General features: G+C 32.5%; 1 protein-coding gene across 2 annotated transcripts in view; it reads left to right on the forward strand.

Moving 5' to 3' along the window:
• The window catches only part of ELP4 (elongator acetyltransferase complex subunit 4), a 258,564-nt gene that overhangs the window by 125,411 nt on the left and 113,939 nt on the right, over positions 1-19,214 (forward strand). The gene's annotated exons all lie outside the window — the stretch shown is intronic.

The following is a 19,214-nucleotide window of genomic DNA, read 5'->3' on the forward strand; positions in this document are numbered from 1 at the left end:
CAAACTTACATGATAAATATGATATGCATATTTCCATGGCTTTCAAAAGCATATTTAATTAAATATTAATGAGCTACGCTTACTTGGGTGTGGAATGTGAATGCTACCCACAATTGTCTGTGGCTAAGAGGATTCTTATCTACATTTTAAAAGCATTTTTCTTTACTGTTAGTGAAATTACCTTTCCTCGTGTGGAACTAAACAAATTATAATTTACACTAGTGTCTTTAAGTACATTTTCTAAGACACTGCAACTTTTTTTGTGACCCTTACATAAGCAATGGTGACAGAAAGTAGTAGGACAAGAGATTTATTTCAACTTAATCTTGCTAAAGAGCAAATGAACAGAGAACTATTAAGCAATTAGAATTGATGTATTTATTAATGAAGTAAATGCTCAGAGAGAGATGGCTTTTGGGTGATGTGATAGTTATCAGTATAGTCGGTGCAATTTTTTTTTAACAAAGACATAAAACAGCCAAGCAGCCTTGACAAACCATTTTGTTTAATCTCTTTTCAAATGAAAAGCTCCTAAGCAGGCCACTTGTCTTAACTGCTTGAAACCATAAAAAGAGAGAATTGCCACCAATAAATTAGCATATTTTTAACTTCATCACCAAATGATGGTCAATGTGGCTTGGCACTGCTTTGGTGTTTGGGACTTCACCCTTAAGTGACCACTTTGGCCCTTTTTTGACCCTCTGCCCTCTTTAAGCTGGCCACTTGATAAGGTAACTTAATGGTTCTCTCTCTTTTTCTCTTTCCCTTCACATTTGCAAGTAGCACTAACCTATAAATCATTGTAAGGGCCCTATTCAGTGACAAATTAATGTGCCCTCCTCCTAATTAATGGTCATCAATGTCCTTAATTATCTAATCCTATTGAGAGCAGTTAATAGTTAATCAGGCAGCCAGTTCTTCAAGCAGGTCATCTCTGCAGGAGTGTTAGAAGTTTCTCATCTGGGGACACTCCCTTCAAAAGCCACTTAAAGCCAAAAGAGTGAGAGTGTAGAAATAGTGATTCTTGAGCTAATTTGCTTTAGTTCTCAAAAGAAACCATTGAAGTGGAACCCAACACTGTAATTGTTCAAACATTGTTTCAGCTTTTCTGACAGAATACTGAGTAATGTACCATAATATTGCTTAAAACATTGAGAAGGATACAGTTATAGTTTAGTGTCACAAGGAAAGCATGATTATCATTTTCTTTTGAGTTTCTATTTTTAATGGAAGACGTAAGTTTTTTCTCTTTGCATGGCACCTTTTCCCCAAAATCAGTATTCTAACAACCACATCTGAGATACAATTTCTATTACCATACAAACTAAGCAAGGTGATTCCCCTGTGAAAGTAAATATTGTACCCAGAGAAGAAAGTAGTACAGTAATGTGAATCATGTTTATGATTTTTTTCTCTGTCTCATTGAGTCTTATTGGGAGTTGAGGGAAAGAGAGAAATAAAGAACTTACATGATGTCAAGTGGGACCTCTCCTCTGAATAACTTTAGGTTCTAATAGTAACTACACTTCACCATCACAGCTGATGAAAGATCTTTTATTAACCACACAGATTTCTGTTCCATTTTCTCTCTTGTTCCTACTATGGTAAACTAAGAACCATTATAATTGGTCAACCTGTGGTTTAGAAGCAATGTTTGAAAACAAAACACAAATAGACTGTTGTTTCTTAAAATTCTGTATAATCAAACTCTGCACCTTTTTGGCTAATAACCTAATCACTTAAGTTTTTTTAGTTTTTTTGTTATTTTAATATAAATACACACATTCTAAATAACTTATTTACTTATGCCATAATACTCAATTTAGTGATTAGAAAAAATAAAAATTAAGGAATCAAACCAAATAGAAGTACATATATAGGTATAATTAGAATAGAATAAAATCATGTGGTTCACCTAAAAGTAAATGTTTTAAATGTAGCGTTGTACATTCTAAAATGCATATCCAAACAGATAGCAAGTCTTTGTAATATATTAAAGAAACTAGAAACAGGGGTAGAAATGACCTGAAGGTAACTAGTTCAGGGATTCCTTTACTGAGGGTAAAATCATCGAGCAAATGCTACTGTTTTAATACTCACAACAAATAAATGTTCTTTTTAAATGTCCTGATTTTTTTTTTAAATAAAATGTAACCTTACTAGCCTGTAAAGTCTGAGACTAAAATAGGTAGTCTATTTAATCTGAGTCTTACTTTCAGAAGTGAAAGATAGTTGAATCTGACATTGAATCAGGCATTGAATCGGAGTCTCACTTTCAGAAGTGAAAGGTAGTTTAGCAGGGAAAGCAGAAATAACATTTCCAATTCCACAGGCAGATTTGTTACATGTTGGAATTTACTGTCAGTCATATTGTCTCAAAAGGGGGCAAGGTTGGAAAAAAGGGGCAAAAGAAGCAGACAAGCACTCTCATCTCTATTTTTAGGGCATCTTTTCTTTGATTTGCTAAGTCATTGCCCTTTATGTGTATGAAAACTGATTATCTTTTTACTAGCAGCTACCAAGGGCCTCTAACAGGTAGAGCAACTTTAACTCATAGTCTCTAATTTCTTTGAGTGATTTGGAGAAAGCAAAAGAATATTTCTTCCTTCTCAGAGTATATGTTGGTATTGTCCAGATTCAAGTGAAAATATTTATCTAATCAGAGTAAAACTTTTTGCCAATACCTGTAACTACAAAGCTCTATAAATTAGCCCCTCTACAAAAACCATAGCAGAATCATATCCATACTAATTGCACCAAAATCCTGACATGCATTCTAGATAAGTAAAAGTCAAAGTTTAAACTATGATTTCAGGTTAAAAGAAATAGCTTTCCAATTCTTTGAAAATTGATAACTCTTATAAGCTATATATAGTAACAGTCTAGAGTATTTGATTAACCATTATCTACTACTTATTCCTTGATCTAAACCAGATCAAATTTACCTAACCTTGCCTAACCTCCATTTAATCATAGCAAACATTTGTTGAGCCTTTGTTAAGTAGCAAGTACTATACAAGCTTATTTATATTTTTATATAGTGATTAAATATTTTAAACAAAAGCTTTACTAAGATATAATAATAGATTCAATACACATAAATGGTGTCTTTTTCATCTTTATATCTATCTAAGAATCAAGAACAGGGTTATTTACTTAATAGGTATAAAATATTTGCTGAAATGTATGTAATATAGATAAATTATGAATGGGCTTTTAAAAATAGTGCAAATAATACTGCTATAAATATGATATAAGCTCCACCAGTCAAGTGACCCATACACAATGTGTCCTTAGTTACGTATAAGATAACTTGAGTACATGGTGTCACTTCCAAGCTAAAATAACTGGTTAAACATGCATTTCTTAGCTTCTGTAATTTTTGCTTCTTTAATATCAGGCTATCATTAACCAGTTTTTTCTTTAGTAATTTTGATGTAATTATAGTACATAAACAAGTAAGATTTGGCAGAATTTGAAATATGGCTGCATATTTGATGACATAAATGCAACATTTTCACTTGCACTTAATATTTTGCTATTTTGATTTTGTATTTTCAGCTCGATCATACTGTAGCACATTCTAGTCATAAAAGTATCTAATATAAATGATCATAATGTATTATTACATTATTTGCACCATCCATTAAGGTTTTCACAAAGAGAGTTTCCACTTTGGTAATGGGACAGTTTTCCAGCTCAAAGATTCAATGTTTCTAAGTTCAAGTCAGAGAGTACAGTAACTGGATTAACCCTGAAATATACAAAAGACTTACACTGTAAATAAATATACTGTAAAGACTTACAGTATTTACTACAAATTTTCAATATAAAGATTAACACTACTTGTGTAGGCTGTAATTGGTCAAAAAAGTAGTGTATGTATGTGGGCCTCATAAACTAAATGAATATTGAGAGTAGAGAGTGTCAAAGTAAATCATGTTTACTCAAGGTTGTCTTATCATACTTTGTCCCTAATTCAGAATAGGACCTCAGTACCTCTCCAGTCACCAAGAACTTTTTCTCACAAAATAATTGACCAACCAGTTTTTATTAAGTAGCTATTATTTTTTATGTACTCATGTAATAGATTTATTCTTAAGTATTAAGACTAGAATGGAATCAATATAAATTAGATTTATAATTATATTGCCATATAACTTGGTACTATTCAGTAGGATTATTCAATAAGATTATTATTTACGTATTGGAAAAGCATAAACTCTTACAAACTACAGGGGTGCTAGTAGCTATGATAATGTGTAATAATTTGGAGTATTTAATGATATCTTTGGTCCTAGGTTTACTTTATTCCCTATGCTTACTTTCAGCAGCCTTTCCAGTTTTTAAATGAGAAGTAGAACGTTGAACATATTCATTCCCCATCTAGAGATGGGGAGCAGGATGGTTAACTTGCTTGTCAACTCACAATTATGTTACTAAAATAAAATAATGGAAATATAAATGTCTGGCTTGGGAGCCTTATTAACTTGTAGCATCATAAGCTGTAGTCCAATATACTACAAATATTGTTTGCTGTTTCAACTAGCTTTTATTCCTAGGTACACGGCAGCTAGCAGAAAGAAAAAAAAATCAAAGTTGAACATAGGCATCTATTCATTTAGATTAAATCACTTGTCAAAAATAAACCCAAATTAACATTTTTAACAATGGAAATGTAATTTTTTACATGTGTACATTTTGATATATCATTACATTATCATTCTCATATTTATGCTTTTATTCTCAAGTAATATCAGCATATAATAGCATTACATAAGGTTTCACAGAATCATCAGAAGTTGGTTTAATACTTACTACACTTTATATATTTCACATGCCATAGTTAACCTATCAAAAGTGCATACCACCTTAAGGAGAACACAGTTTTGAGAATCTGTCTAATCCTATTTCTTCCCACTTTGGAATCTTAATTAGAAGAGATAAGAAAAAAAAAACATCATTTAACTAAATTATTGTCTTGAATCTGTAGCAAAAGGTATAATCCGCAATTGGGCCAATTAGTGAACCCCATAGTTAGCTATGCTGCAGCAAACAATTTGATTAGATCTGACACCATCCTAGTTCCCACTGTTGTTTTGCCAGGTATGATGGTCAGACTTCAAAGAGCTTGAGGCATCAGCAGGGCAAGGTTTGGAGGCCAGCTTAGGTCCGGTTGTTAATCTCTCTGCTAAAACCACAGCAGCTCTCACACAAAACAAGCTTACACGACACAATCATGCGGTATTAAAGTTAGGGTTGAGTCATGCCAATTTCCCTTTGATTTTTTGATGATTGACCAAAGATGGCTACATGACTAGACACATGCTAAAAGTATCCTGATTAGGTAAGTTCCCAAAATATTTGAAGTATTTTTTAACTTCCTATATAAATGTTGTGAAAGCTTATTCCCTTTGATCAAACCTTCCAAAGTAATAGTACTGTACTGGGGAAAAATGAGCATTTCTTACTGGCAGCCTGAATACCAAACTTTTCACTTACCACTTTATATAAATTTGTCTTTATATTAGTAATTCCTTAAAAAGAATATATAAGGAAATTGTTTCTAAGTGGTAAGCTTTTGAAAAATCTATTAAGCACTTTGAAAGAAAAAACATTTTTCCCTGAGTCATTTATGTTCACTGACAGTTTTTCTGAAATTTCTCTATAATTGTTTTCCACTTAAATGTTGAGTAAAGTGCCCTTCCAAGATGTGGTTGCATAAGTGTTCTTTTCTCTACATTCTGATTTGTTGAAATATTGCAGTAATAGTGACATGTTTCCATTCTGAGAAAAGCCTAAGGCTGCTTTAGCATTATTCCAAATGATTGAAACTGCCATCTTGCTGACTTTCCCTTAGGCAGTGTAAGGCCTGTTTGCTTTTGTGTTCATTTCACATGCTTCCTGTTAGTTTGGCTGGCAGAACATCATTGCTTTATTTGGCAAGGAAGAGTAGATGCATATTTGGCTATTATATGTCTTAAAGTTTCTGTATGGTCATCAACATGTAGGATATAAAACTTAGTTATATCAAATGAATCATCTTTCTTTGAGAAATATTATTAAAATATGACACCTTGACCATAATTTTGATATAAAAATCTTCATTTTATAAATTGAACTTAGGGTCTAATATTTTACATTGCACTATTTATTCATAACTACGTTACTCAGGAAATTTAAGAAAAGTTGCACGAAGCAAAGTCAGATATTTAGAATCTTACTAACAGTCTCTCATAAAGATACCATGGTTACCTGTAATGCAGTTATCTCAATTTTTAGACCAGGAGGATACAGCCTCAGCATTGTCTAAATATGCAAAGGGGAAAAGGTCTCTTCTCCCTTCTTCCTAAGTTTTGCAGACATAAACATTTATATATGTGTTTTATGGTTTGGCTCCAAGAAAATTATATTGCAGTACTTCGAAGATTTTCTTCAAGCCTTTGTAGAACTGCTGTAGCAGAATTAGTCCAGTTTACGTGATACTCTCTGAAACACTTCTTTTTGTAATGTGTCATTTATGGTGTCTAAGGAAGATAGAAAAAAAGAAAACAGAAAATGATGACAAATCACAGCTATTTCATTTCCTCACTTAAATATATTTTTAAAGTTCCTAGAAAGTAAGAAGATACACTTTACTAGTATATCCTCCAAGGTGCCTGTAATACAAATGCTTAGTAAATATGGTATCCTTAAGCTTGTGATGTAGGTAGTTTTGCAGATACTTTTGTACCTAAAACATTTCAGGTTTAGTCCTGCCTCAGTGCCTTTGCACAGCAAATGTTCAGAATCCTCATCCCTCTGATCTTTTCAAGGCCTTTTCATGTCATTTGGATTGTAAATTAACTATCTCAGCCTCCTCCTTAGAGAAGTCTGACTGGCCTGTCTGAAGTGTTCACTGTTACTCGCCCTCATGTACTGTTCGAATTCTCAGTGTAATGTATTTTATAGTTGTTCATCAGTTTATTTGTTTATTTTCCCAACCTCACCACTAAAATGTAAGCTCCACAGGAGTAAGGACATAGTATGTCTTATTTGCAGCTAAATCCTGAGTATGTGTAATAGGTGCTCCATAAATATTTGTTAAATTGTGAAACTACAGTTTTTGAAGTAACTCATGCCTACTGTAAGTTGCTTTAAAAACATGTATTTGGTATCTAATTTTTTCTAGGTATTGTGTTGGGTGCTTTCGTATACATTATTATATTTAATTTTAATCCTCACAGGAACCCTTGCATACATACTATTTCACATATTTAATAAAAAGAAATATACATGAGTTATATAACCTTCCTTCCCAAAGTCATACATCTGTGGTTAGAGCCAGGATTAAATTCAGATCTTCTGAAGTCATATGCAGAATAACACTGGAAAGCTAACATGTTCACAAACTCTGTTAATTATTATTAATTTTAAAAAATAAGTTTTATTACATATTTAACAGAGGGCTAGGACTACTGCAAGTGCTTAAAGGCATTATTTCACAGACCTTACAGCTACCCATATAACATTATTATCTTCATTTTACAAATGAGGAAACTTATGGTTTGGAGAGATCAAGCAACTTAACTTATCCAGAGTCACAGAACTGATAACTGGCAGAAATGACACTTAAATTGAAGCCCGTTTTATTCTAACGCCTGTGCTCTTAACCACCAACTATCTGCCATGCCCTAAGCTGTACTGCTATCTTGTCTTCATTACATAAGCCAGAAAGCCTCTGTCCTGAAGCATTCTCCAATAAAAAATGTTTTTTTAAATCTCAGAAAATGTGTTAATGTGATATATATATACACATTTAACATTCATACTAAAAATTCTTCTGTTCCCTAGCATGCATTTCTACTTTTTGTAAAATACATTATAAAATTATGATTGGATTAATCACAGCTTCTCCCTTATATAACATGATGTTATTATATATATATATATATATATATATTCATATGTATGTGTGAATACATTAGAGTGGTGATATTCTAATTTTTACTTATTTCTAGTAATATGGTAGGTTTTTATGGAAAAATTAATTTGCAAAAAGAAAAAGTTATTCTCTAAAATACTATTTACTATTACAGGATTTCTAAATCCAAAAGAAAGTGAGAAAGTATTGTATACAAAGAAACGTAGTTTTCCTTATCAACTATTTTGATACAGTCTTAAAGTGTGCCAAACTTAATTACAATATATTATTATTGTACTCACTTAAGTTCTATGTTCAGGTACTTTTACCAATATTAATTTGCTTATAGCTAATCAACCTGTTTTTATATTTTAAATTTTTCTAAGGTATTTTACATATGTTATTTTTGGAACATCAAAAATTATCCTGTGAGATAAGGTATATACAACTTTTAATAAGGGTCTACTGAATTCATTTTTCAAACTTCTAATTTTTTCCTCCTCTTTTATCATAACTGGTTCTAATGAAGGTTTGATTCTTTCATATTAAAAGCTATTTTTCTCTTTTGCAAAAAGCTTGATTTGCTGGAAGTTCTTTAAATACCATCTTTAAGCAAAATTAAGCAACAATTATTATGATTGTAAAATATTTTCCTATTTTATTGATGAATATTATGAAAAAGTTTTCTGCATTTTAGTAATATGAAGAAATTATGTTCCTCATTAAGAAAATATGATAAATATAAATTATTAGTTTTTAAAAGGTAGAATTGTGGACCATAATAAATAATTAAGAGAAAGTAGAATGTAATGGGAATATCTTTAACCCAAAAACTGGTAAGGCGGTTCTCTTACTTAAGTAGAAATAAAAAATTTGGCAAATTTATTACTGTCATCACTCCAAGTCACAGTAGACATTTTATAGAGTAGCCAGTTTAGGTTCTTTGTATCTGGTATCGTGAAATTCACTGAACTGTTTTGTCAGGTGCTGTCAAGTCAACCCACCATTGTTGTACAGAATCAAACTAAATCATTTTGGCATGAGCCTTCCAGAAATAAGATACCCAAGATGAAGGGTTTAATGAAATTGAGTATTTGGCTTCAATTTTTTGTCAGAATGTCAAATATATATTGCACTCATTCAGAAATTTCCAAGTAAATCCGTTGAAATACCTGACCCTATGCTTTATTGAAAACTTGTTTCAAATATTATTGCCCAATATAAATGATATTTGGAATGTATTTGGGTGTTGTTTAAGGTATAGGATTCTTCACTGAACATTTCGAATAATAAAACTTGAAAGTATATAGTCATTTAATAAAAAGAGAGAAGTATATTTTACTACAATTAAAGTTTTCCATTATAGGCTCAGTGCAGTGACTCACACCTGTAATCTCAGCACTTTGGGAGGCTGAGGCAGACGGATCACTTGAGGTCAGGGGTTCGAGACCAGCCTAGCCAACCAAAATAGTGAAACCCCATCTCTACTAAAAATGTAAAAGTTAGCTGGGCATGGTGGCAGGCGCCTGTAATCCCAGCTACTTGGGAGGCTGAGGCAGGAGAATTGCTTAAACCCAGGAGGTGGAGGTTGCAGTGAGCCAAGATCGTGCCATTGCACTCCAGCCTGGGCAACAGGGCGAGACTCCATCTCAGAAAAATATATATCAATTTTAATTGAACTATCTTTGTTTCCAAAGGCTATTAAAAGCAAAGTTGTATTTAATTACATTTCTTGTCTTTAATTAATGAAATGTTTATTAATTTTCTAAATAATTATATGAATGAAAAAAGCTTATCTTTCTGATCAATAGTTATTTAAAAGGCATTATTATAGTGTAGACTTAAATGCCTCAAACTTCTCACCTACATATTTTGATACAGGGGCTTTTTTGTTGATATTTCTGCCAGATCCATAAGAAATATTTTCCCAACTTGTACTGTAGCTATGGTTGTAGCATTGAAAAAGATTGTAACAAAAAGCTTCTTGGTGCAATTAAAGGTCACTCGTACATATTGTCATAGGCTACTTATTTACAAGATCTTTGTGAAGGGTCAGTGCTGTAGCATGAAATGGATTGCCCTTGTTGATCCTGTAAATAAATGGGTCAACTTATCTTGTAGTCAGTAGGCAAAGAAAAGGCTAGCACAAAGTAGCTTATCAATATTTTTACAAACAAATTGCTAAAATGTTGACCAAAACCAAATGCAATAGGACTATATACTTGACATAAATAATAATAGAAAATTATTAAAATACATAGTTACAGCTTTTAAGGGAAAATTGCTTACACATATATATACACGTATGTACTTTTTTTTTCAACATATGAACCATATTTAAGTGTAGCAAAACGCAACACAGTGGTAGTGTTCAATTGTCCTTTACCATAAAACTAGCATGTTTCAAAGTAGTTGGGATTTATACAGTCTATCTTTTCTGCATTGAGATTCAAAATTTGTCATGCATAAGTATGAAAAAGGAATCCAACTAGATAGTGATTTATTTTAATTATATTTCATAGCCTTTTCAATAAGTCTTAGAAAAAAATGGTGGTCCAGATGAAGTATTAGTAATGATCTGTTCTGAATGAATTAATAATGATCTGTACTAAATACAAAGAAAGTATTTTCTTTTAACAATTTTAATACACGTAGATTTTACATGTTATGTATGTATATTTGTGAGATACAAGTCATTTTTTAATCTCAAAGAAATTTTAAAAAGATAATGAGATATATTTGTTCAACACTTTCTAGATTCTTCCCTCTGTACTTGCATATTCAGACACAGCAACCATACACACACACCCCCTTAATATTTTTTATTGCTGTGTACTATCAAAAAAATGAAATTTCTAGTCAATGTCAAACAATACCTTCTAGGATTAACAAAAGTAATTTAACAATGGGTTTGAATCAAGAAGCAAATAATGATAAATTAACCTTTAAAAACCTGTAGGACTGATTGGTCTATAAAAATGCTAAGGCCAAAAGCCAATCATGAAGTAAGTAGCCAAGAAGAGCACTATTTCAAGTAATCTTCTCTGCTTTTTATTTAGCTCTTGAATATCCATTCTGCACCGTTTTGTTTGTTTTGTTTTGCCATACTTTAGTACATGGAAAACATCATGCATTTCTTTTATAAAGTATCAAACTTTGGGAAAATGTTGTTCTTTTAGAGCATAGGTGTTATGAACGTAGGTATTTTTATTCATCATTGTATCTCCCTTTCCTGGTTCATTGCCTGATCATATAAGTGCTTGTCAAATATTGCATGAATGGATAAACGAATGAATGTCTTCTTGATATTGCTCAAAACATATAAGAAGGTGTGACCATTAAAAAACTCATTTCAGATTATACGGAATAGTTTGATAGTGTGAATACAGTTTTCTTTAGATGCTTAATATACTTCTAAGGTTTTACGTAAGTAAAACAACCTTCAAAAAATATCAGCTAATAATATAATGAGCTGTTATTGTTGAAAACAGTTCATGAGACTTTTTTTGAGTTACAGATGAAATAATTATGTAAAATGGAATTTTAACACATTTTGGATATTCTACAATTTTATTTAAATACACATTATCAGTAAAGTAACGATATCACTTCCATAACAGAATCTAGGACTAATCCTTATTGAAGAATCATCCCATTGACCTCTTTATTGTATGCTTGAAGCTGACAAATTCCAATCTGGTTCTTCAGTTTGGCTTCTTCAGAATTTCCTCCTGAGAAACCATTCTGATCCAAACAAATTTAAATTAAGGACAATTACATGTAGGAGAAAAGCTTTACAGTGTGTGATTTATAACTGAATGCATTTCATTAAGATATGTTATTGACTTAATGTATAATTCAGTCAAAAACAAAAAAAAAGTACATGTAAAGATATTTTGGAAATGTGATCTAGTCTTAACAGTACTATGAACATGAGCAATTTCTTTAGCATTCAATTGTTATAACATCCAATCATTTTACTGGAAATGTTCTTAAGCTTTTGTCCACATAAAAGTGGGTAAGTAAAGGGCAATATTAAAGCAACTATGCCCCTGTTGCAATAGAACATGTGATTAGCAAACTATGGCCCATAGGCCAAATCCAGCTCCGTATTGTTGTTGTTGTTGTTGTTTTAATACATTTTATTGTAACAGCCATTGCTATCATTTTGTCTATGGCTGTTTTCATAGTGCATCACTAAGTTGCGATCTTACGGCCTGCGGAGCCAAAAATATTTTGTCTCAGCATTTACAAAGAAAATTTTCTATAAAAAAGAACCCCTACTTTAAAGAGCCGCATACTTTAAAGAAAATTTACTGAGAGAATTGTCAGTTTGGTGATAATGATTTATACTCTTAAAATTAAGCTTTATTTGAAAAATAACACATACAATCATTTGCTGTGTAATTTGCACTTGTAGAATTTACGCAATGTCTTTGACAAAATACCTAGATTTTTCAAACAGTCTGCATTAATGTCGCTGAGAAAATACCTAGATTTCATAAAAGGTTAAAATTGGAAGGGAGCTTAAAGTGCTTCAAAGCCAGCTTCTCATTGTGTGCACATATTTTCTCATCCAGCCTCTCTGTAATCATGTGAAACTCACTTTCTTAGAGGCACCTCATTTCAGTCTCTACCAGATTCTTTCAAATGCTAAAGCAACCTCTTAACCATTAGTACTAATTCAGCTTTCTGAAGCCACAGATAAATTGCTATTATCTATACAATGTTACTGGATTGATAATAAATACCTAATATATGAGAAATAATCATAATGTATAAATATATATTAGTTTTCGTTAGATTTATATTTCTTTTATAAAACTATAAATTTAATTAACCATTTTATGGTGTTTATTGTACATTTAACTTAGAACCTTAAGCACAACGTCTTTTAAAGAAACCTTTTTTAAAATAAAGCATTAACTAGAAATGTTAAAAGTTTTGAATTCTGAAATTAAAATGCTTTATGAATTGTAGCTTCATACAATTTAAATATTAAAATTTAGTGTTTTCATTTGTAGCATGTTTGAATACACAGATGACTTCAGATTATTAAGTTATAAAATCAACTTTAAATGTGATGTTGAGTTTTTTATTATAATCTACTTAAGATTTTTTTACTATACAGTAAATTAATCAAAATGTAACATTAAACTTTTGATAACTGAATATTGAGAGGCATAAGGATACATTTCTATATTGGGCATAAGGATATATTGATTTTATTAGCAGAAGTATATGCAAAAAGTTTAACTGTTCATTAGCCACACTATCCAGTGTCTATAATTGATAGTCAAATTAAAACAGTAAGTTTAAGCAAGTGCTATGAAGTCTTGCTTGCTTGTATTCATTTTTTTAAATGTAGGAATTTCTTAGACAAGTAAACAAGATCTTACTGAACTTGAAAATGTGAATATATTATTAAAAGTAATGTTGGTCCTGGTAAGATTATTTTTAAGCTATAGGATGCTGTAGTTGGAATATTTTGGCATTTTGGTTAGGAAATTTAAACACGAGCACATTTTTACTTAATAATTGCTTTTACTTAAGCTAATGTAAGTTATTACATTTTAAAATAATTATATAAACACCAGTGTCCTTGCCATTTGAAAATTATTTTTAAATTATGTAAAACAAAACTTCTTTTCAAAGGTATTTACAATGTAGAATAGAATAGAAGATTGCATGAAATCGCACAAAAAGAACTCAACATAGTGTTTTCAGCCTAATAAAAATGTTGTAAAAATACTTGTAAGCTTGAAAATCACACTAGCTATTCTTGTTTCAAATTCTGTTTAATATATTGTTCTGTATGATTTTATAATAAACAGATTACTCCTTGAACAGGAATTAAGAATAAAGCTGCCAGGAAGGGGTTTTGTTGTCAGAGTAGTTCCCGCCTCATGTTTTGTAAGAGATTTCATGGTCCCATTGTAAAGAGTAGATGATTTAAAACGTGTTCCCAAGATAAACTTTCCCATTGTCATTAATGAGGATGGATAATACTGAGTGACAAGTGCATTAGGAATGACACAGAAAGAGCTGTTAGATTTGTCAGAGCGTATCACTTCAGGCATTGACACTTGAGGACATTCTTTTTGTGGATATTTGGTTGGGGGGGAGTCTGATTTAAAGATACCAAAGTTTGTGTTTGCTAATAGAATAATGTATTTTACAATTTATAAATATATATTTTTCGGTGTTTAGAAAATATTTGGAAAGTTACTTAGATTAGGTTCTTCCACATTTTAAGTTCATGCTTTTATTATAACCTGATTTCTTCCTGAGAAAGTCATCAAACTGTAAGACATTTGAATATTAAAATAGTCCTGTAAAACTAAATTCTTCTTCTAAAAAGTCTTATTTCTGGAAATATCCAGCTGAAGGAAAGATACTAAAAATTATACAAATTTTTAAAAAATATTTTGCTATCTTACTCCTGTATCTAAAAGGGTACTCCTTACTATGCATCACCTTGAGAATAAAGGTTTTGAAATAAGAAAATACATGCAATTTTATTGTCTCTTTGAAAATACATTACAGAAACATGTTTTAAATATTAATCAATGAGCAATTAATAATATATGACTTTTCTGGTATTTAAAGTATTTCCAAACTGTAGTATGCATCTCAATTTCGATTTTGAACATGCAATTGGTCACTTTTTCGCCTTGACTCATCTTTCGTGCTGCCAACCAAATTTTGTCTCTGTATACCTTTTTGACACTAATAATGACTGAGTCTCTGTTCATTTGAGTTCAAGATTTCCCAAGCGGCAGTTTGGAGCTGGGATAAACTATCTATCGTGATTGCATACCACTAATCTGTCTCAACCAAACCACCCTATGACTGAAATTATACTTGACAGTTTACCTCTTCTTGATGAGCGTGAGGTGAACATAGCTACAGACCATCCCTGGGAGGACATGGCAACTACTCCATATGCTAGGGAGGATCCTTTTATTTGTGACACAAGACTTAAACTATGCTTGTAGCAGAAGGGAGGTCTCTCTCCCTGTCGCTCTCTCTCTCTAGTATTTTTAATTTTCAGTAGTATTCCTTCTGTACTATAAAGCTTTTTTCACACAAATATGTTTGGTAAATACTTTCTACCATTACAAGTACTTCCTATAGGTTAGCTTCACCATGTGTTTAAAAACTATAAAGTCATTTTTCAAAGTATTTATGCTTTCTGAAGTATTATATTATTGGTATACCATAATCATCAAATATCAAAGATTCCTATTAGTATTTGACTCTTACCAGTTCTTGAAACATCTCAGTAAATTTTTATATTATAAAAATGTTTAATCCTCTCTCTTCCTTTTTTTTTTTTTTTTTTTTTTTTGAGACAGAGTCTCATTCTGTGTCACCCAGGCTGGAGTACAGTGGTGCAATCATGGCTCACTGCAGCCTCAACCTCCTGGACTCAATTGATCCTCCCACCTCAGCCTCCCAAGTAGCTGGGACTACAGGCATGTGCCACCATGCCCAGCTAATTTTTCTATTTTTTGTAGAGACAGGGTTTCACCATGTTGCCCAGGCTGGTCTTGAACTCCTGGGCTCAAGCAGAGCACCTGCCTAGGCCTCTCAAAGTGCTGAGATTACAAGTGTGAACCAAGGTGCCCAGCCTAATTCTCTCACTTTAACATAAAATACTTTTCAAAATAAGTTTCAAATTCTTTTTTTTCTTGAGACAGTTTCACTCTGTCCCCCAGGCTGGAGTACAGTGACACAGTCTAGGCTCACTACAACCTCTGCCTCCTGGGTTCAAGCAATTCTCGTGCCTCAGCCTCCCGAGTAGCTGGGATTACCGGAGTGGGCTATCACACCCGACTAATTTTTGTGTTTTCAGTAGAGACAGGGTTTCACCGTGTTATACAGGCTGGCCTTAAACTTCTGACCTCAGGTGATCCTCCCATCTCAGCCTCGAAAAGTGTTGGGATTACAGGCATGAGCCACCACACCCAGCCTTCAGATTCTTTAAATATTTTTAAAAATAGATTTGAAGAGAATAATAAACTGAACACTACAGCAGAAAACATTTTAATTGTTTTGATAAAGATTCCTTTTGTAGGCTGGGTGCAGTGGCTCATGCCTGTAATCCCAGCACTTTGGGAGGCCAAGGTGGGTGGATCATGAGGTCAGGAGATAGAGACGATTCTGGCCAACATGGTGAAACCCTGTCTCTACTGAAAATACAAAATTTAGCTGGGCGTGGTGGCATGTGCCTGTAGTCCCAGCTACTCAGGAGGCTGAGGCAGGAGAATCACTTGAACCCGGGAGGCAGAGATTGCAGTGGGCCAAGATCACGCCACTGCACTCCAGCCTGGATGACAGAGTGAGATTCTGTGTCAAAAAATAAAAATAAAAGATTCCTTATGTAGACTTAATTACCATTTTTACTATCACTGTGTAAAGTCTAGAGAAAAATGGCTACCTAAGAAAATGAACTTACTTACTATTTACTGCCTTTCATCTTTTTTGTGAAAATGGCTCTCTTTTGGAATTAGGAAATATCAACATTTTGAGATGACGTAAAAAGAGTGATTAAAAGACTTACTAATGCCCTGAAAAAAGAGAAATCTGAAGTAATTTTCAAAAATGTATTAATATGTGGAGGATTTAATAGTAAGGCTAGTTTTTACAACCAGCATGGAGGATCAAGTGAGCAACAGACAAATTGTAAAAGGAAAGATTGAGGTTATTTAAACAAAGACTTTTGGATATTAAAATGCTTTCTCATAGACCACATGTAGATAAGTTTATTATAAAATGCAATCTATTTTCATCTGTCCTGGATTGTTGAAAAGTGATCCTACCTGAAGATGTTTAGATGGCCTGAAAAGGTTGGCCCATAGAATCTGTTATGTCATTGGAGCAAGCACTTAATAAGTTTATTTCTCATTATCCATTACTTTTAATTAAAGTTTATTATTCCCTTGGAAAGATTCCTTTTAGTATAGGGAGTATTTTCTATAATCTTATGAAGCAGTAGTATAATCACTAATGCATTCTACACAAAGTTTTTCTAAAGCACCTAATGTCAAATAACCATCAACTTTATTTTGGAAGTTTATGGAAATTAATCTGACATCACAGAAGTGATTACTTAGTATGATGAGTGAAACATTCTTATATTTTTGGATGTAACATAATTTATTTTTAACAAACTTAATCTGTGTTAATTTTATTATTTTCTACATTATTTTTATTTTAACTAATAGTTACCAGTGAGCCGTGTAAGATTTAGGTAACACCATCTAAAATAAGTATCCTGAAGAAAACTGTCAAAATGAAGTTTATGTAATTCCACATTTTTAAAACTTCAGCTATAAAACTTCTACCGGTAAACTGCATAATATAATCTAGTGACATGTATTTCTGAATAAGAAGGAGTACTATGAAAGTAACTTAGTAAACTATTTATATATATTCTTTATGCCAAAAGCAGTTAAATGAAAATGTCTAACTTATACACTGACTTGTGCTACGCAGACTGGATTTTGTGCTAAAGTTTAACTTAGGCAATAAAATCTATGATCTATTCATCTTATCATACTCCGTTACTCCTCCCATCTAACTATCTGATCATTAAGTCTACTTTTTTATTATAGGATGCATCTGCATCATTTCTAAAATAAAATTGCTCCCATTTTTCCCACGAGCATTTATTTTCTAATCAGAAGAATTCATACAACATTGCTTTATAGTAAATATTCAAAAAAGTTTAAATGGTAATTATTGAATAGAGATGATCCAAAACAGTAATTGCTTTATTTGGAAAGCAGAATTTGTTTTGAACTTAGAGAACAAGCAAATTAAAATGATGTTTTGTATAATATTTAAATAATTATGCTTTTTGGTTTTCGTTTTAATATAAGTTTCTTTTCAACACTCTTCTTAATATACATATATGCCTAAGCATGGTATATGATGAATCTTATTTTTTTAAGTGACAAAAAATAATTGTCCTGAAAAATGCCTTAATACCATCACATAAGGCAAAATTATTGTATTCCTCAGACTACTATTTTACTCTGCTCCTGTGACAGATTAACACTATTTTTAATAAAATGATTGGCAACACTCAAGTCATTTGTTTCATACATCACAAAGGAATAATTATTTTCCAGTAATGTGTTGTAATTCTTTTTTTTTTTTTTTCCCCAAGAGACAAGGGCTGGCTATGTTGCCCAGGCTGGACTCAAACTCCTGGGCTCAAGCAATCCTCCTGCCTCAGCCTCCTGAGTAGCTGAAATTATAGGTGTTCACCACCACACCTAGCTGTGATTCTTTTCTTTGCTTTAGATATCAGAATGAAATTTCCTTTGGTAGTGTGTGTGTGTGTGTGTGTGTGTGTGTGTGTGTAAGAACCCTATAGAGAGAAAAATAAGAAATCTGTCAGATTTTTAATTTCCTGACCTAGGATGAAGCTGTTTCTTATTTTGATATAATATGTATACTGAGTCAGTTGAACTTACAAGGACTAATTATGTGAGGGTGAGGTCAACCATAGATGTTTATTAACTCAGTAAATATTTATGAAGGTATTTTAGGTGAATTTTTAATTTAGTCCAATGCTTTTTATTAAAATACATGTCCTTTATATCTGGCCTCTGCCTGCCTTCCCAGCCTCACCTCATCTCAAACTTCGACTTGCAGCTTTACTGTCACTTGCAGTCTCCTCAATGGCCCATGCTTCTGTCACTTCCATGTCTTTTATTTATTTTTATTTTATTTTATTTTTATTTTTATTTTGAGATGGAGTCTCGCTCTGTCACCAGGCTGGAGTGCAGTGGAGCGATCTCGGCTCACTGCAACCTCTGCCTCCCAGGTTCAAGGGATTCTCCTGCCTCAGCCTCCCGAGTAGCTGGGACTACTACAGCTAATTTTTGTATCTTTAGTAGAGACAGGGTTTCACCATGTTAGCCAGAATGGTCTCAATCTCCTAACCTTGTCCGCCTGCCTCAGCCTTCTAAAGTGCTGGGATTACAGGCATGAGCCACCGCACCTGGCCCACGTCTTTTATAAATGCCAAAAATGCTCTCCCCTTTTCTGCAATAGATCAATCTTGCTCTTCATGTAGTCCTCCACTTAGATGTCACTTCCTTTAAAATGATTTTTCTGATTCTTCAAGACTAGGTTAGATAGCCTACCTCTGTGCTCCCAGAGTAACTCATAAGTTATTGTAGCATCTACAGCATTATTTTAATTTCCTGTTTCCTTGATGTCTGTCTTCACCATACCATAAACTAGTGGCAGAAACTGTCTTTTTCTTCCTCAGTGATTGACCCACAGCACCTTA

The sequence above is a fragment of the Nomascus leucogenys genome, chromosome 15 (assembly GCF_006542625.1).
Source record: "Nomascus leucogenys isolate Asia chromosome 15, Asia_NLE_v1, whole genome shotgun sequence".
In the NCBI taxonomy this organism is placed as follows: domain Eukaryota; kingdom Metazoa; phylum Chordata; class Mammalia; order Primates; family Hylobatidae; genus Nomascus; species Nomascus leucogenys.